Source organism: Cnephaeus nilssonii (genome assembly GCF_951640355.1).
Source record: "Cnephaeus nilssonii genome assembly, chromosome: 13".
In the NCBI taxonomy this organism is placed as follows: domain Eukaryota; kingdom Metazoa; phylum Chordata; class Mammalia; order Chiroptera; family Vespertilionidae; genus Cnephaeus; species Cnephaeus nilssonii.
The window spans coordinates 19,178,352-19,183,659 of NC_137084.1; positions in this window are offsets into that span (position 1 = coordinate 19,178,352).

Genomic DNA, 5,308 nt, shown 5'->3' on the forward strand with positions numbered 1-5,308 from the left:
AGTGCAGTGATCTACGACACGTGGTGGGTCCTCAACAGACTCTCCTGAATATTATCCCCGTTGTAGAAAGCGAGGCCCAGAAAGGTTAAGTGATGCTCCAGATTTCACGTGCTAGTAAATGGTGGAGCTTGAAAAGGCATCCATCATCCACGAGAAGAGATTTCTGAGCATGTTCTACGTAGGCATCACTGCATGGGGCAATTCACAGCCCCCACAAGAGGAGCCGAGTCATGAGCACCTGGAATTATGTCTGCCCCTCCCCCCACCACCCCCCTGGAAGCTCAGCAACGAGATTGGAGGTTGGATCCATGGGAAGGGCCCAGGTATAGGGCTCGCACAGACACAGCAGGGAGGTTTGTGTCTGCTCAGTGAGGGCCCGTGGATTTCAGCTGACTCGCTGGTTCCCATTTGGCAGAGGCAGGAGGAAGTGAATGGGAAAGGCGGGAGGCCATGGTTATTAGTGGACTGGACTTTCAGGCTTGTTGGTCTCAGCACCATGCTGGGCACACACACCATCTCTAGGCAGCTCCGCCAGACCACCAGAAGACTCCCCGAGATGACTGAGGGGGCCCAGGGGAGGGGCGGGGTGGCTTGGGGTCTTCCTCCTCAATAGGCCATTCTCTCTTGGCCAGGTGTAGGGGGACAGCATTCTGACTCAAACCGTCCATCCTTCCATCTCTTCCCCAACATGACACCCCAGAAATACCCAACCTTCTGCAAGGCCTCCTGGCTCAAGTCTCCCTGCAGTCTCTGCAAGCCAGTCCCTGGGAGGGAGGGACCAGAGATCTCAGGGTGGTGGGGGAGTTAAAGAGGCTCCTTCTCTTCCTTCCTTTATTTTGTTTTCCTTTCTTTCTCTCTCTCTTTCTTTCTTCCTCTCTTTCTTCCTCCTTTGAAGATTTCCCATTATAAACAATACAAGAGAATCTGTGTCGCTTTGTTAGGCAGAAACAAGCTGGAGCAAATGCTCACAGGTTGGTTTCATCCTGAACCAAGGCAGTGACATTCCTCAGGGGGTGAAATGTGGGCACACCTCCATCTGCTCTCCCCCACCCCCCCTGCAGTCACAGCTGTTACAGTCCTGACAACATCTGTAGCATGCACACCTGCTGCGGGCCCGGTGGGGTGTGTGCCAGGTTTGAAGTGCCTCATGTTCATGAACTCACCCAATTCTTGCAGCTCCATGATGTGTTCCTATTGCTATTCCCATTTTACAGGTGAAGAAGCGGAGGCACCTAGACCCCAGAGCCTGCGTGGGGAAGAGCTGGGCGCTGGTCTTGGACAGTCCAATGGCAGAGCCCAAGATCCTCTAGCTTTTGTTCTCAAAGGTTCTCTCTAGTCTCCCCCACAAGCCCCGTTACAGGCAAGGAAACCGAGGCTGCTCGGAATTAAGGTTTTCTTCAAGGTCACTCAACTGGTCAGCACCTGCGAAGCCCAGAGCCTTTCCCAGGTACCTGCCTCGTTCAGGCCTGGGAGGTAACACTGCTCGCAGAAAACTCCCCGCGGAGGGGCCTTGGAGCAGACATCTGTAGTTAGAAAATAAATAATCCAACTCCCTGGTGTCAGGGCCCACGGGACCACCCTGCCTGCCAGTGACTCAACTCCTTTGTGGGCAGTGACCTCCCGTGAGCCCAGGAGCCACAGACATGTCTCACCTGGGGACACGCCATGGCCGAGCCAAGGACCATAGCCTGTCCCTAGAGCTGGAGGGAAGGGTCCTTCGCAGAGATTATTAGAGCATGCAGTCCCTGCTATGCCCGGGTCACACCCAACACCCAACACATTTAGAGGCTGAGGGCTGGCAGAAGGAGCTCCAGAATAATCACTGGAGTCCTTGCCCCAAGCTTTGAATTTGGGGACAAGGGTCCAGAGCCCCCGGGAAGCCAGCAGCCAACACCTTTGGCTAAAGAGTAGATTCACAATCAATGATTAATGGCTACGCTGTCATTCCCTAGAAACTTCTAAAGTGCCTCTTTGGCAACAGCGGGCCCCCTGGATTCTATTATCACTTATATTCTCCCATCTGCTGACCTGAGCTGCTCCCACAGCTTCTGTCATCTGGGACCCCTGCTCAGGCAGCAGCGGGGGAACAGCAAGGGAGTGGGGTCACAGTGTCCCAAGATGTATGTGAAGGGGACCTCAGAGCGGGTGGGTCGGGGATAAACGAGGTGTGATGTGGCCATGGGGTGGGGTTGTAATCAGTCGTTTACCATCACAGGTTTGAGGACTCTTTGACGACATAGAAAAGCCTATGGGATCCTCTCCATTGGCACACGCACATTGGCATGACTCTGCAGGACACATGCCAGCACGTGCACCACCCTCGTTTCTGAGCCTCGGGACTTGTTTTTCATGCAGTTCTTTGTGTCCTGCTCTGTTTTACAACCACCATGTGTATCTTACATAAGAATGAACGTAAAGAAAGGGAATGGCAAAAACGAATGTGACCTTAGGAGTCAGACAAATCCGAGTTTAAATAGCAGCTGCACAACGCGATGGTCGGATGATCTTGGACAAAATGTGCCATCCAGAGCCAGACTTTCCTCATCCGCAAACTGGCGATGATGACAGAGATGGTCACACAAAGTCCCTCACTCATGTTGTCAGCTGTCCTTTTATTTTTTAACTAGTAGCCCTGCGCACAAATCTGTGTGTGCCAGTAGCTCACCAGTAGCTTGCTGCTGACCTCCAGTAGCTCTCCACCCTCTGCCCCGCCCTCCTGTAGCTCCCTCGCCCCCTCTCCCCCTCTTCTTCCTCGTGGCTTGCTGCCCTGCCCCCTCCTGTAGCTCTCCACCGCCCGCCGCCCCGGCTTGTAGTTCACTGCCCCACCCTCCTGCTGATCCGTGATCCGGTTGATCGTTATGTGGTCTGTTGTTATGTTTCACAGCGTAACGATCATTTGCATATTACGTCTTTATTATATAGGATATTTTTAATTGATTTTGGAGAGAGAGGGAGAGAGAAACATGGATGTGAGGAATATTAATCGACTGCCTCCTGCATGCACCCCAACCTGAGATGAAGCCTGCCACCTGGGCATGTGCCCTGATCAGGGATCAAACCAATGACCTTTCAGTGCAAGGGATGATATTCTATCAACTGAGCCACACCAGCCTGGACTCAGCTGTCCTTTAAATGGCAGGTGCTCTCCAACTCATGAAGAATCCTCTGCTCCCAGAGAAGGCCCGCTCCACTGGACAGGCGGCCTCTGGAGGGGACAGATTTGCCCCATTCTCTCTGCTGAGGCTGGTAGGGGAGAGGAGGGTTGGGCTGGGACCCTGCTGCTGAGTGAAATGAAAACTTGTGAAATTCATGGGTTGCCTCCTTCCTCCTTTGAAAGAGCGGTTGGTCCCATTTGAGGAAGAGGTTACAGGAGGTAGGCTCTCAGGACAGAAATAGGATGCTGTGCACGTGGCTGCTTCCCTCGCTTACTCATATGGCCCAGAAATCATCTCTGACTCTCTCTGGATATGTGTTCTTGGTGCTTCCTGAGGAATCCAGGCTCTCTCTCTCTCTCTCTCTCTCTCTCTCTCTCTCTCTCTCTCTCTCATATATATATCATCTCTATTGAGATATAATGCACATATCACACAATTCACCCACTTAAAGTGTTTAATTCAATAGTTTTTAGTATATTTCAGACTTGTTACAATCACTATCAATTTTTAAAAATTTTCGTCACCCTACAAGGGAGCCCCTTCCCCATTAGCCATCATCACCTTCTCCCCCAGCCCTGGGCAATGCCTACTCTACTTTCTGCCTCTAGAGATGTGCCTATTCTGGACATTTCACAGCCAAATGAACCATAGACTAGGCACCTCTCTTGACTGGCTTCTTCCACTTGGCATAGGGTTTTCAAGGCTGATCCGTGTCTTAGCTTGTATCAGTTCCCCATTCCCGTGTGTTGCTGCATAATGTTCCATTGAACGGCTCTATCACATTTTATTTCTCCACTCACCCCTTGGTGGACGTTCGGCATTTTTTTTGAATTTAATATATTAACTGTAATGATAGCTGTGATCTGTTGAATACCTACCATTGTGTAGGCACTTGACCAAATTCTAATCCTTAACAGTCCAGGGAGGCAGGAGTACTTCGCCCATCATGCTGATAAACAAGCTGAGATGTAGAGGTGAAATGGCCCATCCAAGGTCACACTAGTGACAGAGCTGGGATGACAAAAGGGTTGGCCTGGCCCCTCCACGTCTTTCCACTGCACCTCGCTGCCCCGCCACCACGGATGCTCTGCTCTCTCCTTCCAGCTGGCTCTGAGGCCAGAATAAGAAAGAGTCCACTCACCTAGAGATTATTATTCAACAAGCTCCAACTGGCACCACACAGGTGGCAAGCACACATTAGTCACTGAGCAGGTGAGACCCGGATACCGCCTCCAGGTGAGGTGAGGTTGTCGTTCGAGGAGCCAGATGCTTGTCACCAGGAAGGGTGTGACCAAGTGCCAGGAACTCAGGGCTGCTGAGAGCCCAAGGTAAGATTTTAGAGGAGATGGCATTTTGAACAGGCAGGTTTCCCTGGCAGAGACGGGCGAGCCCCGAGTGCAGAGGAAGTGGGCGTTCACAGACCCAGAGACCAGGAACCTGGGTCCATGGGGATGAGTTCTGTGTCCCTGGAGGCGGAAGGTGAAGAGGGCAAGGGAGAGGAAGAGGTTGGCATCACATTGCTAGGAGCCTTGAATGCAAGGCAGGAATCTAGACTTTTTGTGTGGGCAGCAGGGAGCCTTCTTGAAGACAAAAACAGGAACTTTCTGAGCAAGATTAGGTGAAAGATATCCGTTAGGGCTCTGGTGTCAGTCTCCAGACCCAGGCTCCTGGACCCCTGGAAATTACCCTTCAGCAGTTCAAAGAAGACCTGGCTTCAGACCCTGTGCATCTCATATTCCCAGCAGCTAGGGGCTCAGTAAACATTTGTTGAATGAATGAATGAATGAATGAATGAATGCCAGCCCCCTCTCCTTCACTGTCCTCCCCCAGTCCCTCTCCTGGCTAAGTGGAACGTAACATCTAACATATTGCAGATTCTCCCATCTCCCTCATCTGCCATCTCTCTCCCTTCTGGCCCCTCTCCTCCCTCCTTGCTACCCTCTCCTCTCTGGCCATGGGCAAATAAGAGAACAAACACTCATGTGTTCCAGCCATGTGCTAAGCAGTAGCAATTACTTTAAATTCTCACCAACGCCCTCAGGATAGAAATGACTAACTGCACTTCCCAGGTGAGGAAATTGTGATTCAGAATGGTGCAGGGACTTGCCCGGCAGCTGAGTGGCAGGCGTGAGACCCACATGGGGACCTTCTGA